Raw genomic sequence first — 12776 nt, forward strand, 5'->3', positions numbered from 1 at the left:
ATGGTCATTTCCATAAGAAAAGAGGCATTGAGAATGAGTTGGGGCCAGAATCCTTTCTTGAATCTGAGAAGCAGAACAAGGGGAATAGTCGTCCTTCATCAATCAATTGTTAATTAGTCTGGAATTTAAATATGCTCCTTCTTGGTGGACTTCAAGATTTTGAGGAAGGTTATGTGATAGAATCAAGGGCCCTTGTAAAAATATTTATTCTTCTAGCATAAACTTCTAATTTGCAAACTAATCACATACTATGTTGATACATTACTGAAACTATTTAGCCTTTTATTCACAGAACTCAATGTGTTATTTTGCATTGCCATAAATATAAACGTATTGATGATGTACATGGCCTACAGAAATAACCTATATGGTAGTGATTACCACACATATGCAACTGAAGAGTGCCCAAGGTAGGCTGCAAATAAGACATGCACTATTTTATCAGCCTCTATCTGCCTGTCCATCATTTATTCTAGTGAGCAAATCAGACTGCTATTGTCAAGGGTACGACGGGGCTGGATCATGCTGTGTTGTTAGTGGGAGATCACGTGGATTGGCTGCTTGGGCATGGGGGCCACTTCCTACATTATTTCTGCTCAGAGGAGAGAGCGAGCGGTCTTAGTTTGAACAAAATGGCTGCAAGAACGCTGTCAACGAGAGCTCACTGAACGCATTATGACTGTCCACTCCTACATTTGGATTTTTCGAGAATGTATTTTCTTGGATTCGTTTTTCAATTTGCATTCGTAGTAGCAAGGTCGTCGGTCAGATGTTGTTGCTAACCTGCTAGCTCCTCAGCTAGCGGCCTAAACACAAATAATTTCATTTTGCACTTTAACCCAAGTTTCCTAGCTAGCTAGCCATTTTCGTCGACAATTTACTGAAATCTGCCTATTTTCTTTCATTTGCAAATTACTCCTTACAACAGTCGATGACTAATGCCAACTAGCTAACGTTAACTCCGCTACTTTTTGAGTCGGAATTGTTTCTCTTGCTTTTTCGTTTTGCTGCTTTTTTTCCTATATCGTGATACTTACGTTTAGCATGTTTTTTTGTTGCGACAATTTTACTTTTAGTGCATCGTTGCGCTAAAATACAAATTTCTTACTGTGTGTATTTCAAGTATCGATCTCGGTATTTTTGTTATTAAGCTGCTCAAACAGTTATCCTGTCAGTCAGTAAGCCCCATGCAGCAAGAGAGCTGCACTTGGCTAATGCTAGCTAGCTGGATAACTGCGAAGACTGAATTCCTGATTTGTAATTTACGGGTATTTTTCGGAAAAGGCACAGCAGAATGCTTTTCTGCATCGTTCTCTTTCATGCACAAACTCTGTATTGAAAGCTGCCAAAGCTCAACGTTGATTACGCAAGGTAAGGAATACTTTATTGATATCCAAAACCACAGCTTCTTTGACAAGCGGCCACATACATTGTGTTCTATTATTAAGTGACTCGAGCACTAACACTACCGTTAGTGTTTTTCTACTGTTCCAGTTTTCATAGTTACGTTGCTTTTATTTACTAGATTGTATTAGCTCATGATTTATAGCAATACATTATGGGAAAGGGTAACGTCAGCTATATTAGATGGCAAGTTAAATTCCTACCACCATGACATTACACTGAGCCGAGTCAGTATTTATTTTTGCTTTACAGTCAACGAGCCAATGTCAATGATAGTAGTTAGGCTTATAAGACTTGATGCCAACAAGCTGAAGCTTTAAATATAACTACAAGGGTAACGTGCATTGCTGATAATTTTAGTTTCACGGTTATAAAGAATTTGATGAGAACTCGTTAGTAACGTTAGCTGTTATTGATAGGGGTTGCCTTCTCTAAAATACAAACCATGATTTATCCATGGGTTTGGATGGAAATGCACGAGGGTTTTGTGTTCAGAATCGCAAACCAGGAACATCAGAGGCAGATTATATCATAATCTAATTAGTGGTCGGTTTAGCGCGGGTTGAAATGACACTGGAATTGACTGGCTCTCATGAGTCTAGCGAATACATGTGTTGTAGGAACAGAGCAGCTTTTCTTGAAGTGGGAATACTTTCCATGTCATAAGTCAGTTGATTGTGTCATATTGATCTTGAAATGTAGGCTAAAGGCAGACCACACACACCATAATATTTGAGACCATTCATTGTTATTCCTCTGATTACATTCCATCAAATTGCTACAATAATGTGGACTGCACTGGGCAGTGTTTGTTTATTTGTTAGACATCACTACCCCCTTTTCATACAGTAGAGGAAGGTATGAGTTGTGATTGAACTGTGGCTTTCCCCATGCTATCCGTATGCATCCTCCCATACCAAAGTGGTGGAGTAGATCTTGTAGTCCCCACCCCCCATCTTATCTCAATCGTCAGACACCAGTGGGGCAATAATGAAATGCATAGCGAGCAGTGAGAGAGACCGGGAGTGGGGGAACATGGTGGGTATATAGTATGCTTAACGTGCTTACCGGGAGGAGTGTGACCATTAATGTCAAGCTGAAGGCTCTGGCTGCCAGTTGGTTAATGCCCGCAGTTCTTAATCAGTTCGTAAAGGTGCCTCCCCTCTCCCTCCACCCTGCAACTCCTCAGCCCAGCTGACAGCCCCTGAACCCTCCACCCCAGCATCCTTCCTCTCCCCCAGGGTGAGGGGGACGGGCACCCCCCTCCTTCGCCAACCCTGTTCAACCCCCCCGGAGGGGGCATTCAAGGGGGAGGGGATGGGAAAATTGTAAAGACGTTTTAGGGGTCTGTATGTACTCTGTGGAAGTGAAAAGGGGGTGGGGAGAAAGCCAGTCGCTGGTGAAGGGGAGTTATGTCGGTTGCCATGCTGTTTGGTGGCTTAAGGTTTCTGCATGCTTTGGTTCAGCTGGCTGAACGAGTTTGCTCGCATATTCCCTTAAAAGACCTTCTCTTGAAAAATGAGAAAAGGCTACAATAGTACTCTCTGTCCATTTGTATACTGGTTAAGGCATCTCCAATTCCTTAAAATACTCAAATGAATCTAGGATAACTCAACAAATCTTTCACAAATTTGTATGTTTTTTCCAAGGAGATCTTAGTCACTTTAATTAGACATCTAAGATGTTTGGTGCAGTATTTCTCAAGTGTTTTTTGAGAAAATACTGCACCGAACATCGTTTATGGACAACAGACACTTATTTGAAGTATCCCTACTGTTGACCAATGGCCGGCGATGGGGCGTAGACTTCGGCTCTGCGAACAGCTGGGAAAAACCCTCGCTGAAGACCAAAAAGAAAAAAAGTCATAATATATGCATAAACTGTTTGGGATTGGAGACATTACCCTCTCCAGACAACAGCAGGTAATGGGGATGGAAGGGGCAGTGTAGGGACTGACTTGGCATGTTGTATTAACATGAGGATTTTGGCTACTATGACATTCCTGTAACCTACAGGTATTGTTTTGCCTTCCGTTACAATTTTTATTTATTTTTTAATGAAAAAAAGCATTCTTTATTAAAATATTTGACTTGACAGTTTTGATAGATGTTATAAAACAATGTAGAGCTGTGCTTAGGGAATGAAATATGCATGGAACTGGAGAGGGAGCTGTTTCATTCCCGGACTGATTACGACACGTTTGTTTTGATTAGAGTCTTGTAAAGGAGCCGAGGGATGGCTGCCTAGCAACACTACACCAAAACCCTTCCTTATCTCCTGTTCAGAAGGATCATTTGTTTGAAATTAGAGTGAAGGCTGCCTGAGGCGGATGTAAGAACACAAGCCGTTTTGGATTATCTCCATCGATGTCCTCAACAGCCCTGCAGACAAAACATCATGAGCAGAGTAGGCAAACCCACAGGGTGTTATTTGCCTCAGTCTATCCATCCACATCCCACACTGATCTCAGTCTCGCCCAGGCTGCCGCGCACCGCCGCAATACTAAGCCTGGCGATTACGAGCTTTTAAAACCAAAAAAACAACTCAGTCCTAATGGATGACATGCTCTCTCTGTGTGCCAATGGGCCGTCATGGCTGAGGCTGGTCAGGGCCTAGCGGTAGAGGGGCATCAACAGTGAAATCAACTTAATTCAATGAGGCCTTCTGCCAAACCCATTATCCTATAGCAGTATGGTGTTCTTTATAAATCCTGGGGTAAAGCTTGGGCCAAACAGCTGTTGTCTGATGGATGTAATGTAATCACAATTGGAATGAATTGAAGATCTTTCAATGGGGTGGACGGTGGCGGCTAGTTTTTAGTTATTTTTCTGCCAACACTTGTCAGTTCCTACTAAGGCAGTCTTCCTTGAAAGTAAACTAAATCAATATGCCATTACTTCAAGGGGAGTCGGCCTCTCGTGTGTGTGTGTGTGTGTGTGTGTGTGTGTGAGGCCAGGAGAGGTTGAAAGTGGGAAATGGAAATATCCTCCCCCAAGGGCCCCAGTGCCATAACCGTTGCTTATGTGGACGGTGTGGGTGAAGTCGATCGGCCAGGACCCATAATGGAGTAGGCTGTAACTAACGATGGTGCAGCCTGCCTGCGCACGTCCGGTCCGTGTTAGAGGGGAGGGCCTGGCAGGGGCACGGGGGTGGGGGTCAGGAGGGGGAGTCCAGGCAGGAACTGTCTGGCAGCAATCTAGGGGAATGTCCAGTCGGTGTCGAGGCGGGGACCGGTGGGGGCCTCCCTCTCCCGCCTCCCCGTTATGTTGGCTAATTGGAGAGACGTGAGGAGAGGCATCAACACATGTCGAGGACAGTGAGAAGCTGGACTTACCGTACTGTTTGTGTCAGAATATTAAACAATGTAATGACAACTTACTTACTCTTAAAAATTATCTGGGATAGCCCATGCTTGTTTTGCAGTTATGTGGATAACTAAGTTATATTACGCTACATGCTGTGGGATAAGTCACATGTGTGCTAAGGCTTTTCCAGGTCAGGTTTAGACTTTGTTTATTTTGAACATACCTGCCAACATCTCCGATCACGTCTGAAGAAAAGTTAAATGTAAAAAATAAAAATCAGCCCAATGAAATGAATGGCATTCATAATTGGCATAGTTTGACTGCGTAGTGTTGACAGTGCTTTAGCACACATGGCAATTGAGAACTTGTTTGTGCACTTCACTTTTGAATGGAAAAATATTTCAACATTGGCTTGCATTTCAGGTTGGAGTCCATGTTTGCATTTAGCCTACATGCACGTTAGCTGTTTTTCTCAGAATCTTACAAGACTTCAGATTTCCATGAGTTGAACACGGCACTAAATGCCAAACATTGTTTTGTAATAAACTACTTATGGGGTAACTTCAGTACCTTGATAAGATGGCCTGCTTGTCCTATTGCACATTAGCTCAATTTCTCATCCAGCTTGTCAGCCATTTCATGAAGGCATTAGTAAGTTGTCCCCCCCCCAGTCTCTCTCCTCGCAGCATCTTTCAAACATATCAGATCTGAGCTATATTATTTTTCCTCTTTCTCAAACTGTTGTGCGTTCTGCTTTTTTTTCTTTTGACATATCCTGTCTCTCTCAGCTGTTGTTGGCAGCAGTGAAAGGCAGTCAGTCAATGTCAGAGCAACCTTGAGGGAATGCATTCAACTGGCTCCATTCAGGAGACCAACTGTTTGCCTTTTTCTTCTGTCGGTTTCATTTCGTTGAGTCTTCGACGCTTTGATAGTTTTGTTAGACTATAGTAGTACTGGAACAAGGCAGTCTAATGCCTAAATAGTAGATACTGGAGTCCTCGCTTGGCGATTTGCAGCTCTTCCTGGACTCCCATTTGTCTTGGTCCTGATAAACTTCTTGATCTGTGTCGTTATCTTGATGAAGTAATAAAAACAACCTCATAACATTAACAAAAGCTGAGTTTGTAAAGGTTGCTCCAGCACTATTGTCAACCAGCCAATGTTACACTCTATCTTGAGTTGAAATAACATCGGCTTGCATTTCAGTTTGGAGTCCATTAGAGGTCGACCGATTATGATTTTCAACGCCGATACCGATTATTTATTGGATTAAAAAAAAAAAAAAATTTTGGAAAAAATGTTTTTATTTATTTGTAATAATGACAATTCCAACAATACTGAATGAACACTTATTTTAACTTAATTTGGTTTAAATAATGCAAAAACAAAGTGTTGGGGAAGAAAGTAAAAGTGCAATATGTGCTATGTAAGAAAGCTAACGTTTCAGTTCCTTGCTCAGAACATGAGAACATATGAAAGCTGGTGCTTCCTTTTAACATGAGTCTTCAATATTCCCAGGTAAGAAGTTTTAGGTTGTAGTTATTATAGGAATTATAGGACTCTTTCCCTCTATACCATTTGTATTTCATTAACCTTTGACTATTGTAGATGTTCTTATAGGCACTTTAGTATTGCCAGAGTAACAGTATAGCTTCCGTCCCTCTCCTCGCTCCTCCCTGGGCTTGAACCAGCAACACAACAGCAGCCACCATCGAATCAGCGTTAGCCATGCAGAGCAAGGGGAACAACTACTAGAAGGCTCAGAGTGAGTGACGTTTTTAACGCTATTAGCGCGCGCTAACTAGCTAGCCATTTCACTTCGGTTACACCAGCCTCATCTCGGACTTGATAGGCTTGAAGTCATAAACAGCGCAATGCTTGACGCACAAGGAAGAGCTGCTGGCAAAACGCACAACAATGCTGTTTGAATGAATGTTTACGCGCCTGCTTCTGCCTACCACCGCTCAGTCAGATACTTAGATACTTGTATGCTCAGTCAGATTATATGCAACGCAAGACACGCTAGATAATATCTAGTAATATCATCAACCATGTGTAGTTAACTAGTGATTATGATTGATTGTTTTTTATAAGAAAAGTTTAATGCTAGCTAGCAACTTACCTTGGCTTACTGCATTCGCGTAACAGTCTCCTTGTGGAGTGCCACGAGAGAGAGGCAGGTCGTTATTGCTTTGGACTAGTTAACTGAAAGGTTGCAAGATTGGATCCCCCGAGCTGACAAGGTGAAAATCTGTCGTTCTGCCCCTGAACAAGGCAGTCAACCCACCGTTCCTAGGCCGTCATTGAAAATAAGAATGTGTTCTTAACTGACTTGCCTAGTTAAATAAAGGTAAAATATATATATATATAATTAACTCTTCAAAGGGGGAGACACTCTAGACCCAAACTGTTACAGACCTATATCCATCCTGCCCTGCCTTTCTAAAGTCTTTGAAAGCCAAGTGAACAAACGGAACAAAACGAATCCCACCGTACCTTCTCTGCTATGCAATCTGGTTTCCGAGCTGGTCACTGGTACACCTCAGCCACACTCAAGGTCCTAAACGATATCATAACCACCATCAATAAAAAAAACAGTACTGTGCAGCCATCTTCATCGACCTGGCCAAGGCTTTTGGCTCTGTCAATCATTGTATTCTTATCGGCAGTTAACAGCCACTTTCTCTAATGACTGCCTCGCTTGGTTCACTAACTACTTCTCAGACAGAGTTCAGTGTGTCAAATCGGAGGGCGTGTTGTCCGGACCTCTGGCAGTCTATGGGAGTGCCACAGGATTCAGTTCTCGGGCCGACTCTTTTCTCTGTGTACATCAATGATGTCACTCTTGCTGCTGGTGATTCTCTGATCCACCTCTATGCAGACGACACCATTCTGTATACTTCTGGCCCTTCTTTGGACACTGTGTTAACAAACCTCCAAACGAGCTTCAACGCCATAACACTCCTTCCATGGCCTCCAACTGCTCTGAAATGCTAGTAAAATTAAATGCATGCTCTTCAACCGATCGCTGCCCGCCCGACTAGCATCAATTCTATGGACGGTTCTGACTTAGAATATGTGGACAACTATAAATACCTAGGTGTCTGGCTAGACTGAACTCTCCTCCCAGACTCGCATTATCCTGTCTAGGACTGGGGTTCCCTTGCCAACAGCCAATGAAATTGCAGGGCGCCAAATACAAATCAACAGAAATCACATAAATCTAATTTCTCAAACATACAAGTATTAGGCACCATTTTAAAGACAAAATTATCGTTAATCCAGCCACAGTGTCTGATTTCAAAAAGGCTTTACATTGAAAGCTCCACAAACGATTGTTAGGTCACCACCAACTCACAGAAAAACCCTGCCATTTTTCCAGCCAAAGAGAGGAGTCACAAAAAGCACAAATAGAGAATTAATCACTAACCTTTGATCTTCATCAGATGACACTCATAGGACTTCATGTTACACAATACATGTATGTTTTGTTCGGTAAAGTTCATATTTATATTAAAAAATCTTATTTTACATTGGTGTGTTAGATTCGGTAGTTACATGCAGTGATATTGCAGAGAGCCACATGAATTCACAGAAATACTCATAATAAATGTTGATGAAAATACAGCTATTATACATGTAACTTTAGATACACTTCTCCTTAATGCAACCGCTGTGTCAGATTTCAAAAAAACTTTCTGGAAAAAGCATAATCTGAGAACGGCGCTCAGAGCCCAAACCAGCCGGAGAAATATCCGCCATGTTGGGTAAATCAACATTATTCATAAATAAGTATCATAAATATTCACTTACCTTTGATCTTCATCAGAATGCACTCCAGGAATCGCAGTTCCACAATAAATGCTTGTTTTGTTCGGTAATGTCCATAATTTATGTCCAATAGCTTCTTTTGTTAGGGCGTTTGATAAACAATCCAAAAGTGTGATCTGGTCCATTTGGACGAAACATTCAAAAATTTATATTACAGGTCGAAGAAACTTGTCAAACTAAGTATAGAATCAATCTTTAGGCTGTTTTTATCATAAAAGTTCAATAATGTTCCAACCGGAGAATTCCATTGTCTGTGGAAATGCACTGGAACGAGAGCAACCTCACGTGACTGAGAACGAGGCTGTAGGCAGACCACTGACTCAGAGCTCCCATCCGGTCCCACATCACAGTAGAAGCCTGAAACAACGTTCTAAAGACGGTTGACATCTAGTGGAAGCCTTAGGAAGTGAAGAATAACCCATATCCCACTGTGAATTCGATAGGGGTGAGTTCAAAAACTACAAACCTCAGATTTCCCACTTCCTGTTTGGATTTTTTCTCAGGTTTTTGCCTGCCATATGAGTTCTGTTATACTCAGACTAATAATGATATGCATATATTAGCATCTGGGACTGAGTAGAAGGCAGTTCACTCTGGGCACGCTATTCATCCAAAAGTAAAAATGCTGCCCCCTATCCCAAACAAAAGTTAAGCGTCTCCAATCCAAAGTTAAATCTAGAATCGGCTTCCTATTTCACAACAAAGCCTCCTTCACTCATGCTGCCAAACATACCCTCGTGAAACTGACTATCCTACCAATCCTTGACTTCGGCGATGTCATTTACAAAATAGCCTCAAACTCTACTCAGACTGCATCCAATCTATCACCGTTCCATCCGTTTTGTCACCAAGCCCCATATACGATCCATCACTGCGACCTGTATGCTCTCATTGGCTGGTCCTCGCTACATATTTGTTGCCAAACCCACTGGTTCCAGGTCATCTATAAGTCTTTGCTAGGTAAAGCTCCGCCATATCTCAGCTCAATGGTCACCATAGCAACACGCGCTCTAGCAAGTATATTTCACTGGTCATCCCTAAAGCCAACACCCCCTTTTGCTGCCTTCCAGTTCCTTCTAAGCGTCAGCTGTCAGAGCAGCTTACAGAGCCCATCTGTAAATAGCCCATCCAACCTCATCCCCATATTTGTTTTGTTTTTCTGCTCTTTTGCACTCCAGTATTTCTACTTGCACATCCTCATCTGCACATATATCACTCCAGTGTAAATTGCTAAATTGAAATTACTTTGCCACTATTGGCCTATTTATTTATTGCCTAAACTCTTTACTTCATTTGCTCACACTGTATACAGATTTTGTTGTTATTGACTGTACGTTTGTTTATTCCATGTGTAACTCTGTTGCTTTTGCCGCACTGCTTTGCTTTATCTTGGCCAGGTCACAGTTGTAAATGAGAACATGTTCTCAGCTGGCCTACCTGGTTAAATAAAGGTGAAATAAAAAATAAAAAGTAGAATGACTGTCTCACAAATGAACCCACTTTTCTCTCACCTCTCCAGTGGCCTATGTGGCTTGTCAACCCAGCTAAAGTACAGGTTATCAGAGTATAGTGCTCTACTAAGAGCTTTTCTCAATTACCGTTATGGTCATGTAACTCTTCTCAGCCTTTAAAAAAAGTACTAGGGTACTTTTCTTTATTGTCAGGGTCACAGTCCACAATCCACATTTCTCTGGCAGCTTTGGCTGCTTTTACAGGCAGCCCAATTTGGATCTTTTTTTCTCTCCTTTTGACCAATCGGATCAGCTCTGAAAAAGATCTGATGTGAAAAGACTAATTAGTGGGGGAAAATATCAGAATTGGGCTGCCTGTCTAAATGCAGCCATTGACAACCTTGTCCTTCAGGCTCCCGAGTGGCGCAGAGGTCTAAGGCAGTGCTCGAGGCGTCACTACATACCCTGGTTCGATCCCATGATTGGCCCAGCGTCGTCCGGGTTAGGGGAGGGTTTGGCTGGGGTAGGCTGTCACTGTAAATAAGAATTTATTCTTAACTGACTTGTCTTGTTAAATAAATAAAAGTATAGAAACTGACAGACTCTCCGTGCCGTCTCTATACACTGCAATATGCTCAATAGTCTATAGCCTTTGGCACAACAGAAGCTTTTTATCAACTTGAAGTTTGATTTCTTTACCTAATGAACTGCCAGAACAAAAGTTCCCTGTTGATTTGGTAAGGAAACAGCTATGGACGACATTGACTTATAATAATTTCTAAAAAAGAACTTCAAAGGAGTTTTATTCTTAGCTTTCGTTGGGCTCTCGCCGCCAGCAACCAAGACTATGAAAACCGGCCCCCTCTTTTCCATTCATTGAGTCAGCCCAGCAGCATAGTTGAGATAGCTGTTGTTCCCACTCATAAGGGCAGGCGGCATATTTCCACATGCTGATCTACACCTGGCTTTAAAGCAGCAATTGAAACAATAACAAAGCCAACTCCCCACCCCTGTTTTGGTAAAAAGCTGAGGAATGAGGCTGGAGAAATGTAACCTCCCTCAAATTCATAGACCGGGCTATGGATGCAAGTACTGACCATCCATGACTTAAATGTATATTTCTGTGCATGTTTTGAGGCTAAATAGTGTTTACATTTACTTTGTTTACAAATCATTCATTTATAATCCAAAAATGTATGTATTAACTACTGACTGATCCTTAAAAACTGAACTAGACTAAGGCTGTTGCCAGAGTTGGCCAAAAGCAGTCCACTTTATAAGGAAAAGGGTGCCATTTTAGACACAGCCTAAGATTACACTAGTCTCCTCAGTCTTTAACGGTGGCTGTGGGATTACTACTCTCCAGCCAGGTTGTTGGTAGCCGTCCTAGATAATGGCCATGTGAGAGGGCTCTGGAGAGCTGCAGCTTTCCTAATGTCTGACTGCAGGAAAGCAAAAGGAAGGGGGATGGAGACTGGTGGCTTCACCCCCCCCTCTTCCCTTTGCTCCGTCGTTCGTTCGTACAGTGGCAGTGTTAGCCGGAAGGGCTCCAGAACACACAGCAGCACTGTTTGCCTTGCGGCCATCATGGCAACCTTGTCTCTGTGTCAGGGACGTCTAGTTCTGCTCTGCACACTGCCCTACAGCCTGAGCCTGACTGTCTCTCTCTTCTTCTCTCCCCCTGCTATAGCCCCCTCTTCTCCTCTGGCTCTCCTCGCTTGCTCACCCAAGGTGCATGGATATTATTAAGCTTCTCTTTTCTCCATATCTCTCTCTCTCTCTCGCCTTCCTCTATCCTGCTGCGTTTTGTGTTTTTTCCTCTGCTCCCCAGTGAGCTTTCTCTCTTCTCTCTCCCTTCACAGATGCTCTCCCCCCTCTCTCTCTCATCTCTTTTTGCCCTATCTCCCTCTCCCGACGGCTGTCGTTCTTAATTGGTGTTGCTCTGCCTCTCTTTTCATCCTCCGATTTTCCTCTCTTCCTCCCCGGTGTGAGCAGCAGCTTCAGCATCTCTCTGTGAACACATCTCAGACTCCCTGTGCCGTTGTACGTCTCTCACACACACACACACACACACCAGTTAGTCCCTCTTAACAAGCACTGCTATTTTTGTGTAGCAGGATCCTCACAGACCATAAAAGTCGCTTTCTGTCTGCTTTGATTCTGGTCATGCAGAGTTTATACACAGCTCACAGATGGAAGGAAACCTTTGCAATGTAATGCCTTTGAATGCTCAACTCGGCTACTATTTTTATTCATAAACAATTGTTAGAAGTGTGCTATAAAGTGGCTAAGCAAATCTATATATATACACACACACACACACACACACACACACACACACACACACACACACACACACACACACACAACGGGTGTGTAAACATGGGGAAAGGCGATATAAACTCAGCAAAAGAAGAAACGTCCTCTCACTGGTAACTGTGTTTATTTTCAGCAAGCATAACATGTAAATATTTGTATGAACATCAGATTCAACAACTGAGACGTTGTTACACGTGGTCTGCCACTGCGAGGACAATCAGCTGTCCATTCTGTCTGCCTGTAGCGCTGTCTTAGGCGTCTCACAGTAACGACATTGCAATTCATTGCCCTGGCCACATCTGCAGTCCTCATGCCTCATTGCAGCATGCCTAAGGCATGTTCGCACAGATGAGCAGGAACCCTGGGCATCTTTCTTTTGTGTTTTTCAGAGTCTGTAGAAAGGCCTCTTTAGTGTCCTACGTGTTCATAACTGTGACCTTAATTGCCTATCATCTGTAAGCTGTTA

At 42.7% G+C, this 12776-nt stretch overlaps 1 protein-coding gene across 1 annotated transcript in view; it reads left to right on the forward strand.

Annotated features, from left to right (window-relative positions):
* The first annotated feature begins 586 nt into the window (after nt 1-586).
* The window catches only part of LOC115142458 (trinucleotide repeat-containing gene 6C protein-like), an 85026-nt gene continuing 72836 nt past the window's right edge, over nt 587-12776 (forward strand). The window contains 1 exon segment of the mRNA XM_029681944.2: nt 587-1371. The gene's annotated coding sequence lies outside the window, so the exon portion shown is untranslated.

The sequence above is a fragment of the Oncorhynchus nerka genome, linkage group LG15 (genome assembly GCF_034236695.1).
Source record: "Oncorhynchus nerka isolate Pitt River linkage group LG15, Oner_Uvic_2.0, whole genome shotgun sequence".
NCBI lineage: Eukaryota > Metazoa > Chordata > Actinopteri > Salmoniformes > Salmonidae > Oncorhynchus > Oncorhynchus nerka.